The following is a 19,537-nucleotide window of genomic DNA, read 5'->3' as shown; positions in this document are numbered from 1 at the left end:
CTTAAACACTAGCATCTCAGGTCAAAAAAAAATTACCCTCCAGGCAAAGTATTGCACAAGCTTGCTATGGAGAAGGCATTAATCCAAATTCATTCTACATGTGCTGGCTCCTGCCCTTTTTCCTTCTACCATCTCTCATCATCTCACACACTCACTGTGCTCAGCCAGAGAGGTCTTCAAGGTCTGTTCATGCCAACTCTGCATGAGTTAAAGAAGGAGGAACTGAAGGCAAATAGTGAATTAAAAGGGGTGAAGTTACTCTGAGTTACTTCTTCCTCTGACTCTTCAGCTGGCAATTTAACCGTCGTCCATGGTTAAATGACACATCGATGTCAGCAGCGCTAGGGCAAGCCCTCCCCGGGATCCAGCGGCAGCCAGGCCGTGCATCCCCTCCCAACGCCGCTCCCTGTGCACCGGCACAGGTGGGCACCTTCAGACAGGCTGCGGGAAGCTGCGTTTTGGATGATGAGGGATTTGGTTGCCTACACAGAGGTATTCAGTGCTGCTTTGGTCACCTGAGGCTCTTTTCTCCAGATCTCCAGGTTTACCTGCCAGCCCCCCACAATGTCTCAGACACCTTAGAATGGGAGAAATGTCCCCAGGTGCCTATGTTTTGGGAGGTGAGTCACACACCAAGCAGCACCAACAATGACATTTATTAGTCTTGCTAAGTTTCACATCAGTATTTTGTCCTTTCTCTGCCATTACAGAAAAGCAGAGTCCTCCCCTTGGCATTGCTTTAGGATTCTCATGAAGAGAAACTAGGGAACCATTTAATCAGTATATTTTTAAGACAACTGGTGTCTTCTGCCGTGGAAGGGTCTCTTCTGCTCATTTTAAGTCTCATAACGTGATCGATAGTCAAACAATTTTTGGGCTCCAGCTCTCACGTATGTGTTAACTCACAATTTTGCTCTTCGGGTGTAGGGGCATAGTACTGTATTAACAAAAGCTGAAACATCTTTCTAACTCAACTGAAATATTTGCCCACTCCCTGCTGGTTTCCTCTTCTAGAACTTGCTGAAATATATGTTTCATTTTTAAAATGATGCAGATGTTGTTAAAAATCTGTACAAGACAATGAAAAGTTTTTCTTTATGAAGTTAGCATAAAAAGCAACTAACCACATGCCAAAATTCCTGCTCCTACAAAGTAGTCTCCAAACCTCAGGAGCATCTAAATAATGAATCTGCAACATTAGACAACAGAATTTTCCTCAGACTTTCCTTTCTTTTCCAATTCTGCTTTTATTTATTTCAGTGCTCTGCTGAGCAGCCTTGAGCATCCTGAAAATCCCCATCAGAATCCACTGTGCTGCCCTATTTTTGAACTTTGGTTTGAAAGCCGACTTTAATTATCCTTGCACTGGCTTCCAAGGCTGGATAGCCTACTGTCCTGGCTGCAGTGGTCAGCATCACCAGGAAAGAAATCATTGGGCTGTAGGCATAAAAAACGCATTCAGGCTCTCTCTTGGCTGCAGTACTGCATCATCATCTTGCTGAACAGCTTTGGACTGTGTTAATGCACCGGGCAAATTAGTCAGCTGATCCATTGGTGTCACTGAGGGTCTTTCCATTAGTTTTAATGGGCTTTGGGTCAGACCCTTACACAGGAGCAGTTAGCAAATGACCAATCATAAAAACACCTTCTGGTGACATGTTAAATATTCTCAACTCTATGCAAATATTCCTAACTGTTTATGACAAATAGCGGCCACCCCTTGCAGCACTATGCTTCCACAAAGGATCGTGATACACAAATACAGCCACAAGATTTGCATACCATTCTGTGACATGTCCTGCATGGGGATTGCTGCAGCAACCCTTTCAGAAGTTCACTCAGATGTATCACTGATGGAAATGAGTTCACACTGAGAGGGAACCATGGGGTGCGTTCAGTAACAAACCCAAAAATATCCCCACATTAAAAAGAACCCGCAGACAGCAGCTGAACAGCCAGGTAACAGCCTGGCTGCTGCCTGTCACGCGACGTCCATGGCTCTAGATGAGAAAATTAGAGCTGTTGATGGATGAGGTCCCTTAAATGGCCATACTTTCTATCGATGGCCATACATCTCTATGGGGTTAGAGTCTGTGTGAGACTTTCTGCGCCGTGGCATGTGGACCGGGGGCTTAAGCTGCCGAGTGGAGAACAGCCGCGGCTGCTGCATCTCACCGGCAGCGCTCAGGGACCTGAGATGGTATTGTCACCGCGAGACATGTGCTGCAGATGCTGCTGCTGGAAGCAGGGCAGACAGGGCTGGTGCCCAAAGACAGCACAGCACGATGATGCTGTCTGGAAAAAGCCCCTGCCTCTCGGTACTGAAGCGAGACCTTTGGGCTGCCCCAGCACTCCCTGGGGAGGAGGTTTCTGCAGACCAGAGGCAGCACAGCTGGCCAGGAGAGAAACCCTGGCTCTCTTCTCTGCTGAAACCCGGAGATGTCAATCTGGAACCAAAACACCAAGACCAGAGCTTTATTTCTCTTTCTTGTCCTCCTCTTTGTGCATGCATGTAATTGACTTTAATTAATCTCGCATAGCTTCTAAACCGTGAAACCTAAATGTCTCTGGGATCAAAGGGCAGCACCAGGAGAGAAATTCCTGCAGCATAACATAGAAATATTGTTTTGCAAATTAAAAAGCCCTGTATTGTTTTTCAGTTCCTTAGATCACCTTCTTCAGTGTTTTGCCTGCTCGCTCTTTTGCTTCTCCTTTGGTACGACATCACCAGCAACAGATAAATAGTACCCAGGAGAGAGCTGAAGGTGAAGTTTTAGAGGAAGCTGGGCTGCAGACAATATAAATATTGCATTAGTCCATTTCAGTAAAAGGTCTTCCCAGCTGCTGAATCTGAGTCATGTCACCAGGAATCCAGAAAGCACCGTGCAGTGCTTAATCAGTGCTGGGGTTTTGCAAGCAAACGAACCACATTTAATACATTTAACCAAAAAAACCCAGAGACTTTGGGATTCGCCTGGCCCTCCCAGCCTCATACAGATCCACACCTTCTTACTGACAACAGCAGTGCCTCTTCTGAACGGCTCCTCTTGCCTCAGTCAGACATGCAACCTTTACCAGAGGCACCATTTCATTTAAATCATCGAAGAGCTGTTCCTGGAGGAGCAAGGCAGACCAGTGTGCTGTTATTAAATGTGTTTTCTCATGCAACAACTAGTACTTCAAATCTTCTGGCTTGGAGTAAAGCCTCATCCCATCCCAGGCTGTTGTCCTTCCCCCTCTGCATGAATCCTCGCCCCTGCCCGGCACGCCTTCACGCTGCTGCCTCGCACTGCTGCACCGTGGGTCTAACCTGCATGTCACAGGTCTATGCAGGGAAGCATGCAGAGCAGAAATCTGTTCAGCATTACCGGGTTGGGGCAGGGCTGCATTGTGCCTCCACAGCTGGCAGCCACAAGCGCAGGGTGGCCCAGTGGCACAGCCATCACCTCCCCTGCTCCGGCACCCGGGTGCCGTGCACTGCTCACCCAGGGCACCAACAGACCCGCATCCTGGAGCATCCCAGGTGGGTCATCTTGAGCCAGTACAAAGGACCCAGAGAGGCAGCGGCTTCCCACAGGACACGTGCTTTGACTGAACTTTCTCTACCCTGGCAAAAGGGAAAAAATAAATGCTTTGATAAATGATGCGTTTTCCCCACATTACCAGCTACCTATAGCCACACCAAGCCCCAACCAGCAATCCACCTTGCTGTGAGGCTGCTGCAGCAAGCAGACACTAAACTTGTCAGGTTTTCATTCACTAACTACAGAACTGCTACTGCAGTCACCAGCTTCGGAGCCGTCAGGACCTACATTCGGTTCCTCCAACCTCCCCCACAACGAGCTCCCCCTGCTATCGGAGACCTGATTAGCAAATGAACAGCAACAGTTCGTGCAAGAGGAGCCCTAACAGTCAATTAGTGATTCATTTCTTCCATTTTTTATCAATTCCTTACTGTCACTCAGATCCCTCATTTCTGGTCACAGACTGTGGGCTTACCATCAGTAATTACTGGAAGTTCACAGATATTTCAGACAGCAAAAAATATGAAGTTCAATTCACATCTCTTTTATGTTACTAAAATACCAAACAATTCCACCAGTTTCAGCAGCTACCCTAGTTTACTTCCAGCACGGCGGTGACCAGCAGCCAGCTCGTAATCAATGTAGTGTAATTGCATGCTCACTATGTGTGTGCGTACCTCTTTAAAGACCCAGGTATTTATCTGTTTCTGCAGAAAAACTGGAACTATTAGTACGAGGTAGACACTAAGAACATTTCAAACTGAACAGATAAAGTTTGTCATAACTACAAAAATTCAAATAGAGGAGTTGTAATTACTCAGTTCAGCTACGGCAGTCATTATCTGCATGTACAGGAGAACTGGATGCCAAAGAAAAATTAATATTTTGATATATTTTGGCCTTACTCTGTCCTCAGAAGATCTGGATAGAAGATATTAACAACGGTGGACACTTATTTTCACCATAAGGACTAATTTACTGTGGAGCTAGTGCAGCACAAACCGGCGAGAAAGCCAGGTTTCTGTCAGGTAGCTTCCTTCCCCCAGAAGATGACATCTATGCACACAGCTAGCTGTAAGCCTGAGGAATGCAAACAACTGAAGTATCAGTGTGATAGCTTCACTTTAAGTCAATGTAAATAACTAAATAATTATTTTTTTTAAATATTAATGTTGATTCCTGATGGTTTTTCATGTCTAGGTATTGCTGCTTGTAAGATCAGCGGGTATGTTTAAAGGCAACGCCGTGCTTGGCATCAGCTTGTTGCTGTTTAGAAAGAGACGGTACCTGGAGGTAACTGCCTCAAGAAGTAGCACTAATTTTGTTTTCACATCCTGCTTACAGAATAAAGACTTATTCCAATTTGTCTGTTTTACAAAGGCATTAAGTCTCATACTGTAATCCTCATTGTATTTTGATATGGACCATTAGGATAAAAAGCAGAACTTACATGCTGCAAATGCAATAAACAAGCCAAAATGCATCTTACTCATCTATGTCTTTTTAAATTATATTTAATTTTTTGGATTATGAACAATAAAAAGGACAAAATAGAAGGGAAATGGGGAGGAATATGCATACCATGTGATGTCTTTAGTATTCCAGGGTGAGAAAGCAGCAAACAGATAGTTTACCGTGTGCCCTTTCATTCGAAAGGCCACCTGCCAACTCATTCCCATTTTCCCTTCACTGGGTTATCAGATGCATATAAATGAAAGTATTCCTGGGATAGGCAGAGACGCTCATCTGTAGTAAGAGCGCACCGCCTTTTGTGAATGGGTCTGGCTGCAGTGGCTGTTCTTCGATACGTGATAAACAGAGCGCCCTTCAGAACAAAACTTTTAACATACATTGTCTGCGTACTCTAAACAGCTCATGAATTAAGGCAGTCTTTCTGTTCTGATGGCGACCGCAGTCCAAATATCTCAGAGGCCTTTGATGTAGTCCCGAGTTCAACTTCTGACTCGTCCTTTGGTAGCAAGCGTTGCTCTCCCTACTTTGCCGGCATGCAGAGTGAGGCACAGCATGGAGAAAGGATTTCGCTTTTCTCAAGTGAAAGTAAAAAGGCTGCTGCAGCTTTGGCATAGGAGCCGCAGCCCCCGGCGCCAGCCCGGGGCTCTTGCAGCGAAGGCAGCTTGCTGCCCAGGGTTTTGCTGGCAAATCTGCAAAGCCTTTCACTTTCTGTCACACTACAAATAGAAATCAGACTATTAATCATTGGCAATTCCTTTCAAAACAGGCAATGATTGTGGTCACGGCACAGACACGTAGTAGGGCTCAGAAAAATCCTACAGAAGCCGCTGAGTCTCCCCAACATGCACTTGCATGCACACACACACATGTGCACACCAACATGCCCGTGTACATGCACGCGTGCAAGCACACAGTGCACATCCGTTGCTTCAGAAAGACTTTGGAAGAGTCCCCAGCATAAAAACTAACACCCATCTGTCTTTGTCTTGCTGACCATTTTCTTTCTCTGGTTTTGTAAAGGAGACAGAATAGATGTGTTTCGGTTTTTGATGATGTTAAGTTACTGTAGTTGTCTCTGTTGGGGAAATATCCTCGTCACACCCCTAGGGTGTATCTTCTTAATCTACTTGCTTTATCCTGCCAGATAATCCTGACAAACTTCAAGATGTATTTGTGGAGGAGAAAACAGAGGTGAATCATCACTAATTGCATAACAACTACTTTTTATTTTGTGTGAAGATTCTTCCACTTACTTTTGCTGTTTTCTCTTGCTCTCTAGTCCCTTCCCTTTCTCAGTAAACAAATGATTAATTGCATTAGGCAGCTGCTGACCCTATCATAAGTGGTATTGAAATCTTTGCTTTATTAAACATGGTTTTAATGTTACTAGACTCACTTAGCAATGTCTAGTGATGGATGATATCACACGGAACAAGAAATAGATCATTTATAATTGTTGACTTAGCCACTCTCCATGCAGACTGCATGAAGCATCATCCCAGAAAGCAGCAGCTTCAATGGACTGGCACTGTTTTGGGTACCATCAGCTCAAGCAGCCGGGACAGGGAGCTGCAGGGAATTGCATGCTTACCAGCTATGCTGGCCCACACACACAATGGCCGTGTGAGCAGCTGAACCCCACTGAAGTTGCTCCTCCACTTGCACATTATATGAACCACTCACCGCAAGATGAGCCAAGAGCTCACCTGTTACTGAGTCAAAAATACCAGCCAAGGGCTCCATTGCTGGTGGCCCCAGTTATCACTTGTTTCCTGGTCTTTGTTTCAGCCTGCTGTCACTCCACAGCCAGCTCCCCCGAGCTGTCCCAGAGCACAGGGGTGATGCCCATCACCCGCACCTGGTGGATGCTGTCCCTTCCCACTGATCTCACCAGGGTCTGAGAGCACTCAGGGACATTCCGTGAAGGTCCTCAAGTTCACACCAGCTTATCTGAGAGGGGCTTCACAGACTAAACACCAAACACAGGTAAAGGACACTAACATCTCTGACCACCTGACCCCTGAGAAACCCCAGCGGTGTTTAAATGATGTGAAGAATTAAGCACAATATTGACATCAGTTTCAGAAATACCCACTGTTCCGCACCAGCACATGTTGCCATATGATCTGCAGCACATCACCACAGCCATGAGCAACACAACCAGCTCAGGCCCCAGAACGAGAAATGAAGCCAGAGGCACTGGTCATGCAGAAAACATCCCCAGAACACGGCTTGTCACAACTTAGATGTGCAGCATGGGAAGAAAAGAAAGCCCACCTAAAATCAGACATTAGTTCAAAATGACATCATCAGAAAGGCTGACTGGGCTGGCTTTGAATGAAAACGTCAGTGCAGCAGAGCTGGGGGCTGCCCTCTTCCCAAAGCAGTCTGACCAGGGCGTGGGGTGCGCCGCAGCTGGAAATTTCTGGGTGTTCTCAATGGACACTAAAGTTAAACCATCATTGCATTACTCTGGAAAAAAAACATACAAAACAAAAGAAAACAAAACAAAAACTCTTAAGGTAGATACAAGTTTCTCAAACAATATTAAAAAACTGTCTGGTGTACTCCTGCAGAGTATCAGGCAGACAATTAATTGACCACAAAAGCCGCTGAAAACAGACAAATGCTGAGTAACCAAGTAACCATTAAATAGGGCACTAGATATTTTTCATGCAGAATTCCCCCAAACTCACCAAACTTCCCTGAAGTTTACTTACATTACATTCCATATACAAGAAAACAAGAAAGCTTTATACTTGAACTCTTGAGGAAATCACAAAGGATCACCGTTGAAAGGAAGTATGACAGACATAGAAATGTTAAATGGATTCTTGTATCAGTACTATCAGAGTGATTACCAAATAAATTTATAATTATGAGACACTTAAAGTATTATGAGAAATAAAAGATCAAACGTACCTCATTATCAGGGAATGTGAGCTGAAATGACAGACTATATCAACATGCCATGCTGAGAAGATAAAGATCGTGTTACCACTGAATTTTTCATATCCTCCAAAGGTCAAAATCACTTCACCATAAAATTTTCAGTGTCACAAAACCTGTAAGTTGTAAATGTGTTTTTGTCCTAGTCTAGTCATGCACACAAATTATTGGAACCCTTAAATTGCTAGAACATCAAATGAAAAAATCAGGATGTGATAGTTGTCATCATGACATTAGAGTGAATATTTCTGAAAATCTAATCCATTGGAGATGGTCATAATTACTGTAAAATTGCTTCTGAAACTAATTTGTTCATGCACAAGCAAATGAAAGAGAATTACATTTCCCTTTTTTCTATTTTTTTTCTTTTTTCTTTTTTTTTTCACAAAGGAAAGAAAAGACAGCAGCCTCCTTTAAATATTAGGGTTTTACTCAGGTTTTGATCCCTCTTTGAAATTTGCTAATCAAGGACCTTGTTAAGGAAACAGACTTTATGCTTGAAATCTTACAGAGCTGTAGTCAAGACATTAATTTTAGTCACCTGTTCCGAGCAGCCCTGCTTTCCTGTGCCGGTTACAGCAATGGGGCCTGCAGACATGTCCTGCAATCACACCTAAACATGCCTAAAGATCATAGAGTCACAGCATGGTTTGGGTTGGCAGGGACCTTTGAGACCACCCAGTCCCACCCCCCACCACGGGCAGAGCCCCTGCCCCCAGCCCAGGCTGCTCCCAGCCCCATCCAGCCTGGCCTTGAGCCCTGCCAGGGATGGGGCACCCACAGCTGCTCCGGGCAGCCTGGGCCAGCGCCTCGCCGCCCCCATGGGGAAGGGTTTCCTCCAAACATCTAATCCAGATCTACCCTCTTCCAGTTTAAACCATTGCCCCTTGTCCTGCGAAGGAAGGTGCAGAGCGGTGGGGTGTGCAGCGATCCCGCGATGGCTCCATGACAGATGCTGCAGGAAGGGTCATTGGCTTGGAACGATTGTTACGACGATTGCCTGCACCGTACCCGATCAGCCTCTTGCCGGTGAACAGTTGACACACGCTGTTTTCTAAGAGTAACCAGAGGCTTTGCATGTCCTGTTAGCACCTGCGCTGGCCTGGCTAGCTGATGCTTTCGCATGCAGCAGCAGGCCCTCGGGGTAAGGCTCAGAGGAGCCCTTTGGGGCATAAGCAAAGAAAGATTGGCTATTGGCTTTCTTTGCGCTTCCCTTGCTTCGCACGGCTAGCCTGGACTTACATACCTTTGCATTTTGTGTACCTCACTTCTGCCGAGAGCTGTTAGGATGGCTTTTGTCTGTTTTCAGAGTCGTGGTGCAAAGTCAAGCCAACCATTTTCTCTGAAAGCCAATACAATACACCGAGAACGATGCACCAGTATCTCTTAATGCCAGCTTTGTTTGGCTACAGCGCCAAGGCCTTGCAGGTGAGCATACCTGCTGGCGCTCACGCCGAGCACTGTCACACCACCCCCTGCCTGAGGCAGCTGCCGGGCCGGTGGGCAGCACGGGGGCCAGGGGCTCGGCTCTGCGGGCAGCAGGCGGCCACGGGCTGGGACTCATGTTTCTCAGACATATTTCTTGCTTTATGAAACTTCATAGCTTTCAGTCTTCCTGCTGTTTTGCAAAGTTGGTTCTGTCTGCGACCTTGGAAGAGAAAATAAAATTACCAAACGTCCCCATCCCGAGAGATGTGTGCATCCCTCCTCTTCCCGTCCGGCCCTCCCGGGAGCCAGCCCTTACCTGGCTGGGCCCCTGGGCCACCACCTGTCATTGAAACCTTCCGGCTTCATTTTGTGGGCCATAGCTTCACCCCAGCTATTTGCAACAAGAAGAAATACACATTCATTATCTAGGCCCGAGGTGTGATGTAGAAGAATTCTAGGGGAATGAAGGCAGGTTAATTAACATTGATAATATCCAGCTGTGGGCTGGCCTCAGGGGCGGTGGGTTGGCTGATGTGGATAATGTGCAGCTGTGGCTGGTTCTTGCTAAGCAGATAAATAGCTCTAAGGGGTAGGGAGGAGGAGGATCATGTGAAGAGAGGCCTGGAAGAAGTGGAAGGTGCTGGGAGGGTGTCCTGGATGAGTAGAGGCTGGATGGAAGAGGAGCCTGGAGAAGGAGGAATCTGCATGCAGCAGAGGCGAGAAGCAGGGTGGACTGGTCTGAAAAGGATGAAGAAGCAGCATGGACAGTAGATGAACTGTTGAAACCTTGTGGGGGATTGGTGGCAGTGCTGGGGCAAGGCACAGGAGCTATTTATTGAAGTTAACCTGGTATGGGATGGTACAAGCCTTGTTGCAGCTGCCTAGTCATGCTAGTGCTGCAACAGTGTAATTCCAAAGCAATTTTAGAGCATGGAATGAGGCACTGTATTAAGAAAAATGTTGTTTTCTTGCAGAGGTGTGGGCTTGTGCATGCATACCTCCAATAGCTTTCCCATGTTTGTTTGATATACTCCTGACTTCACAAATTACACGAGAGTTGATTCTATTGCAATTTTGTTCTTTAATCGTGACAAATTTTACTTCACTAATAATACCATTCCCTTCCCATTATTTCAATGTCTTCTTTCTTTGCTGATGATAAATGGAACTTAATTGAATTTAATATTGTAAACCATGAGAGCGAGCCCATTAGCTAGCCTGAGATACTTCAGTTGTGCTTGCTGGTACAAAGTCACTAACCAGACAAGGGAGTTTACAGCTTAGTTGCTGACTCAGACAGAGACAAAGATCTGCTCCCCAGCTTTAACCAGTTTCAGACCCAGGACATGAAGCCTGCAGCATTGGCATATTATTTATAACGTTAATGAAGGCCTGTCATTGTAACAGAAGACATACATTTTTTTGGTACTCGCTGTGAATGAGATAGTCTGCTTCATGTTGTCAAACACAAAGGTGCCATGAAGGTGGCTGTGGACTAATGAATAGGTAACGAAGCAAAAGGGATGAGTGTGAATTTTCTGCAATTGCAGGGACATAACTCTCATTTCAAGTGCACGGCACCTTCATGTGGGAAATCAGGTTTTCAAAAAGGGGAGCGATGTGGGACCTGCTTCCAAGGTTTCCCCCCAGTGCCTGGAGCCTGTGATATTTTCATTGCCTCCACTAAAAAGGTGAAGCAGTTACAATATACAGAAAGCCTGCTAGATCAATTTTTTTTTTCTAGACCAGGAGTATCTTTTGGAACATTATCTTTAAAGGAATTGGCTCATGCTTGAAAACAAGGCTTTTGATTTCTTCCCTCACCTGTGGGCTGGAGAGTGGTTAGCATGACAAGGTCCTTCATAGTAAAATCCTACGGGAAGAACACAGTTTCTTGCAAGTCATGCTCGGTCTCGACGAGAATAGTATTTGGGCAGGGTGTTTGGATTCAAAATTTCAGGGGTGAAAAAAGGGTGTTAAAATACTGAGCTAAAGTCTGTTTAGTCTTCCAGCATAAATTACACAGTTGCTTAACATTATTTACTAGTGTAAAAAACGTGCTTATAACGTTGAGGCAAATAAAGCAAACATCCAAATGCACATATTTGATAGATCTCAAAGAAAACAAGGTATGTACTGGTTTCCATGACAACAAAGCCACTAAGATCCATGGGTATGTGAGCAAGATACTGTTTAGCATTATGTAAATTAAAAAAAAAATCTGGCACTGTTAAGGGCAGGGTTTTTCATGCATGCACATTAAGTTTATTACCCAGCCCCAGTTAGGTGTGTGGAAGCTTGGTTGCTGGGGGGCTGTTAGGAGGTGGCAGCCCCCAGGCTCTCTGCACAACCCCTCATCCCCAGAGCAGCCCAGGAGAGCAGGTACAGCCTGCACCCAGCTGTGGGGATGCCAGCAGGGCTCTGCATCCCCTGTGCCCCAAAGCAGCAGGCTAGCAGGGCTGGCAGGAGGTGAGGCACAGACTGAGCAGCACCTGAAGTCAGGTCCCAAACAGCCTGCCAGTTCAGTCCTTGTCCCTGGCCACTGCTTTTGTACCCGCAGAGGCTGCCCGCATCTCCCGCAGATGTGCCTCCACCAGCCAGCCCCACGCAGGCAGCACTCGCTCCCAAGCACAGCCAATTCTATGTGAAAGAGGCTGCAGGCAGACCCTGGGTGGACAGGTTAGTGGAGGGTCATCTAGTAGGCATGGGTCTAGGCTCAAGAGGTGATCTTCATGGCAGGAATTAAACCCTGTGATGTGCTAAGAGGGGAACAGCGTCAAGGGAAAATCAAAGGCACTCCTCTTTGTCCCATTCCCCTCCTGAGCTTCGAGTGCCACCCTTTTGATCTATGGAAACCTGCTATATAAAGAAGCATCAGTTCAGAGCTACCTTAAACTGCCATTAAAGTAAAAATAAACTTGAAAATTCAGGGTAGCCCACCACAAGATCTAAACCTCTCAAAGCAATGCGGAAAGGAATGAGGTTACCTGTGATATCAGTGTCAACTGGTCCTGTGAGCGAGGGCTGGTTCTCCTTGGATGGTTCTCGCCAAACTCAGCTCCTTTCTGGCCCATCAGTGCTTGTCAACAAAAAAAAACCCCACAGGTTAGTCACATCTCAATTAACACAGCCACAGCAGTCGCTCAGCAGTCCTTAACTTTTAGATCCCCTAAGCCAGAAGACTCGCATGGAGCGGTATCTGGAAGAATGAGAAAGAACAAAGACACCTGAAGTGAGTCCCCATGTTGCTTTCCTTAGGTTTCCATTGCGGTTCCACTGAGCTTTTTTCACTTCTAATGTGCTCATGTTCACAAGTGCTGAAGGAATTCTTCAGGTGTTAACAGTGATGATAAAAACCTTTGCACACCAGTGGAAGTTATCAGTCCTCCTGTGAAGTCTCCACTTTCATATGGTGGCTTTTAGGAAAATAAATAGCACGGGTGATTTTCATTGCTTGTCACTATATGGGAGGAGGGCTGCTAGCCTGGGGACAGCTGCTGCGCTCTGACGCAATGCAATGCTCAGGTGCAGCAAAACCGATTTGCAATAAAGGTGACCTTGCCATGAAGATGTAGATGGTATCTGGCAGGTGGAGCCCTGCTGAGTGCCAGGAAGGATAAAAAGATCTGATAGCCTCTTTAAAGCATGTGTCTGGGCCTTGCAAGAAAAAGATTGGGTATAATGTTTTTTTCCTTCTTCCACAGGTGCACACCTGGTGAACTCAGAAGAGGCACACCTGGGATAAATCCAACCTCACGTTGCCCAATCCTGTCCTAGCAAATCTGCCACGCCAGCATCTGATATGAATGTTCAAGGAAGGGTAAATTCAGATTTCTTTCAATGATTTCAATAGGGAGGATGCAAATGTGTGCAGATGTGAATGGCAGCAGTAACACCAGGACCTCCTGCCTGTGGCCCGAAGCACATCAGCCCGTCTTACCCGGCATCCCCACAGGATGCTGAAAAAGGCACAGTCACAGTGGTGCCTCAGACACCAAAGGGACACAGCAGAGCAGTCAGCACAGCTCTGTGGCTCTCCTGGTCACCTGCCCCACCATGGATGGCTCCTTCTGGACATACTTAAAAGCGTGAAGTCTCACACCCCGCTCTTTTCAAAGTCTGGTCTTGATAGACTGAAGGTCAGCCTTAGCCAAAAGCTTGGACATACTCTATATCAGCATGAAAAAGACTCAGTAGACAGAATACATGCCATCTGTTACTCACACAAGAAACTTTACATACTGCAGTTTATTTTTAGGGTAAATAGTTCATTCTATTGCCCCAGTTTCATAACTCTACTTCTGACACAGCAAATTCTCGAGAGCAAAAGTCAGTAGAAAATGGGTAACTTTGGGACAGAAATAATGATGTCCTTTGAAATGAGAGTCACTGGGTAACACACACGAGTCCAGTTTCTCTCTGAAAGACTTTTTGTGTTTTGGTAGGGGTTGGGTTTTGTGGGGTTTTTTTCCCACAAATAGCCTTTTTATTTCCTGAGAAAAAGGCTGTGTGAACCCAGAGTGCCCGTTGAAAAATGTGTTGTTATGTTTATGAACTGTACTACTGGTCAGATTTTGTGACATGAATAGTAATTTAGCAAAGGAACAAAAACAAAACAATTTGTGCCTGGGTGAAAACCATGTATGCAAAATGTCAGCTCTGGGCAACTTTTTACGGATGGAATATAGCAATTATAACTCCTGAGAGCAAGTTCATAATGGAATCATTGGCATGACCTTAACTACTGTGATAGGAACAAGATGCCATTAGGTGTTTGCTATGATGGATTAAGGAGCACAAAGCTCTGTGCAACACCGCTGGCTGTCCAGCATCCAAAGGATGAGGGCACTAATGCCAGCTAGCCATCAACAGCTGGTGGGGTGGAAGAACCAGCTCTCAGAGCCCCACACCTCCGTACCCCTGTCCTGGGGAGGGGAGGGCTCCCCAGTGCAGCCCTGCCGGGCTAGTGCTCCCACCGGGAGAAGGGGAGGCAGAGACGACTGTGTCTGGGCTGCAGGCAGAGAGCCGGCAGCTCAGTTCTCCTCGCCAGCAGTGTCTTCACGCTGCGGGATCGGTGTGGGGCCACTGTGTAACACAGAATCACAGCAGGGTTTGGGTTGGCAGGGACCTCCAAGACCACCCAGTCCCACCCCCCACCACGGGCAGGGCCCCCTCCCCCCAGCCCAGGCTGCTCCCAGCCCCGTCCAGCCTGGCCTTGAGCCCTGCCAGGGATGGGGCACCCACAGCTGCTCTGGTACCCCCACGGCTGTGGGTAACACGCCGCAGCAGCACCTTGGACTGTGGGCAGGCTCATTAACATTCGTGTGTGGGTACGTCAGCTTGCTTTTGTGCTGCTATGGGAAAAAAAGCACTTTTGGGCTGATGGGGATGGCCTGGTTACCTGCACACTCCCCCCTGCCACAGTGTCGGTGAACATCTACTGAGTGCCCACAACCACCTTTTTGACTGGACTGGTTGCCTTCAGGATTTCCTCCTGGCTCTTGCCAGGTAGCACGATGAGCAGAAGCTGGAGCACGGCCCTGGTCCGTGGGCCACAATGCTTCAGGTCGCTCACCCCGCACAGCCGCAGCCCCGGCCCTGCATCACCCTCCTCCCGGCGCAGCAGCGTGCAGCTCTTGCACACGCTTACTCTGCTCAGCCCTTGTGCGGTGGGAAGGGAAATCAGCTGGTTCAGGCTGCTTCGCTGCCTGGGCTAACACACCCTGTCCTTTTGTACCTAGCGGGGCTGAAAATTTTCAGCACAGCATAAATTAATTTAGCCTGCAGTTGTAAAGTGTATTACAGAGATGATTATATTCCTGTTCTAGAGTGTATGCACCTTAATAAAACCCCAGCTAAACTGCATATGGAAAAGGTAACACTGCAGATTTATCTTTTTTTCTGTATTCTTTTATAGCCTCCATTTGCTTTTGTTCTCTTTTTTTATCCTTTTTGCTTTTATGTTTGCAAGTGATAAATTTTTCCATGTTTTACATTTTATATGTAGTTTATCTCTTTATTTTGTACTCATTTTGCATTGAAAATGGAATGAGTCTTTAGAATAATACAGCTGATATTGAATTTTTTAAATTGCTATTGGGTATATACTGCATAAGGTGGTTATCTGATCTCTAACTTAATCATGTGAAAATATTGCTGTGGGGAAAGCTGGCTTGGTAACAATGAGACCCCTATGCTTTCATAAAATTTATTTAACTATAAACCTATTATAAAGCATTAATGTAGAATTCTCTTACTTTCTGTCACATTCAGGGCAGATTTTTTATATACTATTACTGAATTCACACCAAAAATTAATTCGTAAACATACTGTCTCTATGCAGGGTGCTATTTAAGCCTATCAAGATATACTACTGCACTCAGGATTTCCTAGCTACCAAAGTCACTCAAAATAAACAAAATGGTGCTTTTGTTTAGTTCAGAAGTTGAGATTCAGGGGCAAGATAGGACATTATGTACCCGTTCTACTAGAAATAATGGTTGTGTAAAGCAGAAGTAGATTAAACCCCCAAACATTTCAAATACCTTGGCCAACCTCTCCCACAGCACTGGCATTTGCAAATGCCACAACCATGTCTCACGTCAACCATCACTGTAAAAAAACCCACAGCACTTTTTCACAATTATCACCCATTGCCAGTATACTATTAGCATTGTTTTAATGCTCTGTGTAAATATTTGCCTTATGTTCTCTAACGGCTGTTCTGCTACATTAATGCAGCACTGTGCAGTGCACGGCCGTACTTGGCACAGCAAACGGCAATCCTGCTGATGGAAACCCCATGTTCAGCAGCAGGCTGGAGGGATCAGCCCTTGCACGGGGAAAGTGGAGCTATACATCTACTAAAGGTTCTTCTGCCAGCAGCCCTCATTACTGCCGCAACCCAGCAAACTGCTTCTCGGTGCTGGGTTTGAAATCCAAGTGCATAGTGGTGACCGCGATGAGGAAAATCCAGCGTCGCTCTCCTGGCAGTAACACGTCCATCTGCGCTCACACCGGGGCGACTGGGCATGAAATTCTGCCTTATGGGCTCAACTCCTGCCCCCCAAAACTGTGTTACCACAAAGCAGAGACAGCTGCAGTGAGGGAGGTTGGAAGAACAGGTCCTGCAAGGTGAAGCGGGGCTGAGGCCCCGCTCGGTCCCGGTCCTGTTGGAGCTGTGCTACAGGAATGCCAACAGCAGCTCTGGCGTGAGGCAGCACGCCTGGGCTGGCCTGGGCACCCAGTACTCACCTGCTGCTGAAGAGGGTTTCCTGCTGGACAAGTCTCTGATCTTCACTGGACTTGGATTTACGACACAGCATTCAGCCTGCCAGGCATTTTGGCCCAGCGGACACGTCGCGACAAGGCACGTTGCCCTCGCGTAACGCCTGCGGGTACAGGCATTTCATGGGAAGCTTGGGAGCGGTGTTCCTGCAAAGTTCCTTCTTTCACAAGCAGTTTTTGATTACTACATGAACTCAGTCTGTTTTGAAGGGTTCAAATTGAATTATTTCTTCCAGAATTTGTACTCGATGCAGTGTAGATCACAGTGCAGAACGACTGCAATGCTAAATCGTAATCTCTGCCATAAGTGACTCTCAGATCACACCACCTGCAGAGGATCTTGCGGGTGGCTTTGGCCCCATCTGATGCCAGTGGAAGTGGAGGAGAAGTGAAAGCTTCCCGTGGTAAGCACTCAGACAGACAAATCCAGATATATACGGGCACAAGGGAAAGGAGAGAGTTTGAAAGTAAACCGTCCCTTTTGAGGTATTTCTGATTTCTCTTCACATTGCTAACAGTCAGGTATTTTACATTAAGGATGTTATATATGAAGTTAGTGAATTACATTTAAATAATGCAAATCTAGAATGTGAATCTATAAAATCTATTTTCCCATTCTTAACTTACTCTAAAAGGAATTTTGGGGGCATTTGTGTCAGACTGTAGAAGCAAGCAGAGATTCTCTATTTTCTGCGTAGCCTAATCTATTTTCAAGGTCATCTCTATAGGAGCATCAGAATTTCCATGCTCCATAGGCAAACCCAACGCACCTGCTCCAGCGCCCATCTCCTGAAGTGTCCGGAGCTGGAGGGCATACAGGGAAGGCGACAAACCCCTCAGCTGGCAGTTAACAAATAGAAGACACACAACAAAGCTACTGTCATGCAACGATGATTTATGCTCTGAGGCTTCTAGTTAATAATGCCAAATATTATTAAACATTTTCTATATTTTCCACAGTTACAGAATGTGGAAATTCTTAGTATTTTAATTACTCAGATGACAGCTTTCAGCAGTGAATTCAATAGATATTCATTCTTGATGTAAAGCAAGAGCAGCTGTAACTTGCTTGCCACCTCTTCTATGAGACGTAAACTTGTGCTCGGCCCTCTCTGGATCTTTTTATTTATTACTTCACCAAAGGAAAATGGGAATACTTTTTTTCCTTTTGATTTCAGGGGTCATTCCAATTACCAGTTCAAATTGTTAAGCCTCTGAAACCAAAGTCAACCACAGCATCAATCAATGGAAGGATCTGGTCCATTAGATTCTTTATGTATCTAGGGGAAGTAGATATCATGTGTGATTTTTCAGGCAGTTACCTGCCTTTGATTTCAGAGGTGTTTCTCAAGTATAGAACCCAGGTAACAGAGCAGAGCATTAGTCTACCTGAATACAACATCACTTTCCATATACTGATGTGGAGGTACAGATGTTTCAGCAGAAAGCAAAGGGTTAAAAACGTAAGATGCTGAAGAAATGCAGTGAATATTTTCACAAATCAAAAGCAAGTATAGAAGAAGACTTTGAATGTTAACTTTCCTTTCAGTGTGATTTTATTTCCATTATGGAAATGGTTACGATAAAAGCACTCCATCTTTGTTTTTTCCAGAATTTTTTCTGTAGTACATTGTGTATTCCGAACACAGAAAAGCGATATACAACTGACGAAAGCACGGCACGGAGCCGTGCTCATTCAAGTCTGCAGTTGTGGCATTCACTAGGAGGTTCTGCATCTCACTTCCCTGCCCGCGCTGAGATCCACAGCTGATGTTTCCTCCCGAATTCCTGGTTGGAAGTGTCCCGACCCGAGAGCTACACTTGTACTTGGCAACGTATTCAATCTTAAGTCTTGCATATTCAGCTGTAACCAGTGGAGCTGTTTTCCCTCAGCACTGTGCAGTGAGGATCTGGCCCTTCATTTTAATTCTAATTCGTTTGTTCCCAGCTGAGTCGGAAGGATCACCAAGTCCTTCTGCAAGGGGTACTGTGATGTGAAATCCCAAGCCTCACAGTCAGGAATCTCACCATCAGAGCTTCAGGAAAGCCTGTCCGACACCTTGCATACCTGACCTTTAAAGTAATGCATATTTTGACTGGTTCTCCCATTTGCCTCATCTCCAGGGTTTACTGGGATTCCAAGCAGTGAGCAGAAGCAACCATCAAATCAAATTATAGGACATTCAGCACAAAGTAGGTTTAATGTCACCCATCAGAAGAAACACTTCTCAAAACCCCAACTTCTCTTTCAGTGTGGCTGACAAACAGCGCTGAGCAAAGTCTGCAAGGAGCTCTGCAGCGATGGATGGCCAGTAGGACGCCTTGCACCACTGTCACCCTGATGACCTTCTCAAGATGGTGGGAACTTGGATGATTTAATGCAAATTTCCTTATTCTGTAATCGTTAAGGAACATCAAAGGTGGCTCTGGGTGCCTGTAGGCTGACAAGCAAGCACCAGGAATCACTGCAGATAGGATGTGCTTCGTGGTAGCACCAGCAAATTCAGACTGCACAGGGGCCTGATGGAGGGACGTGGCGTGTGTCAAATGGCAACCACGAGCCAGCAACGTGACCTTGCAGCAGAGGAGGTCAGTGGTACCTGGGCTGCATCAGGAGTGCTGCCAGATGGTCCGTCCCCTCCACCCAGCACTGGTGGGGCCACACGGGCAGCACTGGGTCCAGTTCCCCAGTGCAAGAGAGACATGAGCAGACTGGAGAGATTCCAGCAAGGGGCCACCAAGATGCTTGAGGGAGCAGAGCATCTCTCCTCCAAGGAGAGTTTGGGAGAGCTGGGGCTGCTCAGCCTGGAGCAGAGCAGGCTCAGGCAGATCTCATCATGTATAAATAAAATTAAGTTTACAAACTAGGAAGATT

The 19,537-nt window shown here is 46.2% G+C and overlaps 2 long non-coding RNA genes across 7 annotated transcripts in view; one reads left to right on the top strand and one right to left on the bottom strand.

The window, feature by feature from the left end:
* LOC130156652 (uncharacterized) overlaps window positions 1–1,064 on the bottom strand; it is a 10,790-nt gene extending 9,726 nt beyond the window's left edge. For all 5 annotated transcript variants that reach the window (XR_008824544.1, XR_008824546.1, XR_008824543.1 and 2 more), the window contains exon 1: window positions 156–1,064. This is a non-coding gene — a long non-coding RNA (uncharacterized LOC130156652). The remainder of the gene's footprint in view (window positions 1–155) is intronic.
* LOC130156653 (uncharacterized) overlaps window positions 1–19,537 on the top strand; it is a 21,600-nt gene extending 2,063 nt beyond the window's left edge. The window contains exons 2-4 of one of the 2 annotated variants that reach the window (XR_008824548.1): window positions 13,079–15,249; window positions 16,117–17,148; window positions 18,275–19,537. This is a non-coding gene — a long non-coding RNA (uncharacterized LOC130156653). The remainder of the gene's footprint in view (window positions 1–13,078; window positions 15,250–16,116; window positions 17,149–18,274) is intronic. The other variant, XR_008824549.1, reaches the window with a different exon arrangement.

This window comes from Falco biarmicus, chromosome 11 (genome assembly GCF_023638135.1).
Source record: "Falco biarmicus isolate bFalBia1 chromosome 11, bFalBia1.pri, whole genome shotgun sequence".
Classification (NCBI taxonomy): domain Eukaryota; kingdom Metazoa; phylum Chordata; class Aves; order Falconiformes; family Falconidae; genus Falco; species Falco biarmicus.
Note: the sequence above shows the minus strand (reverse complement) of the source record. Positions and strands in the feature narration are given on the sequence as shown.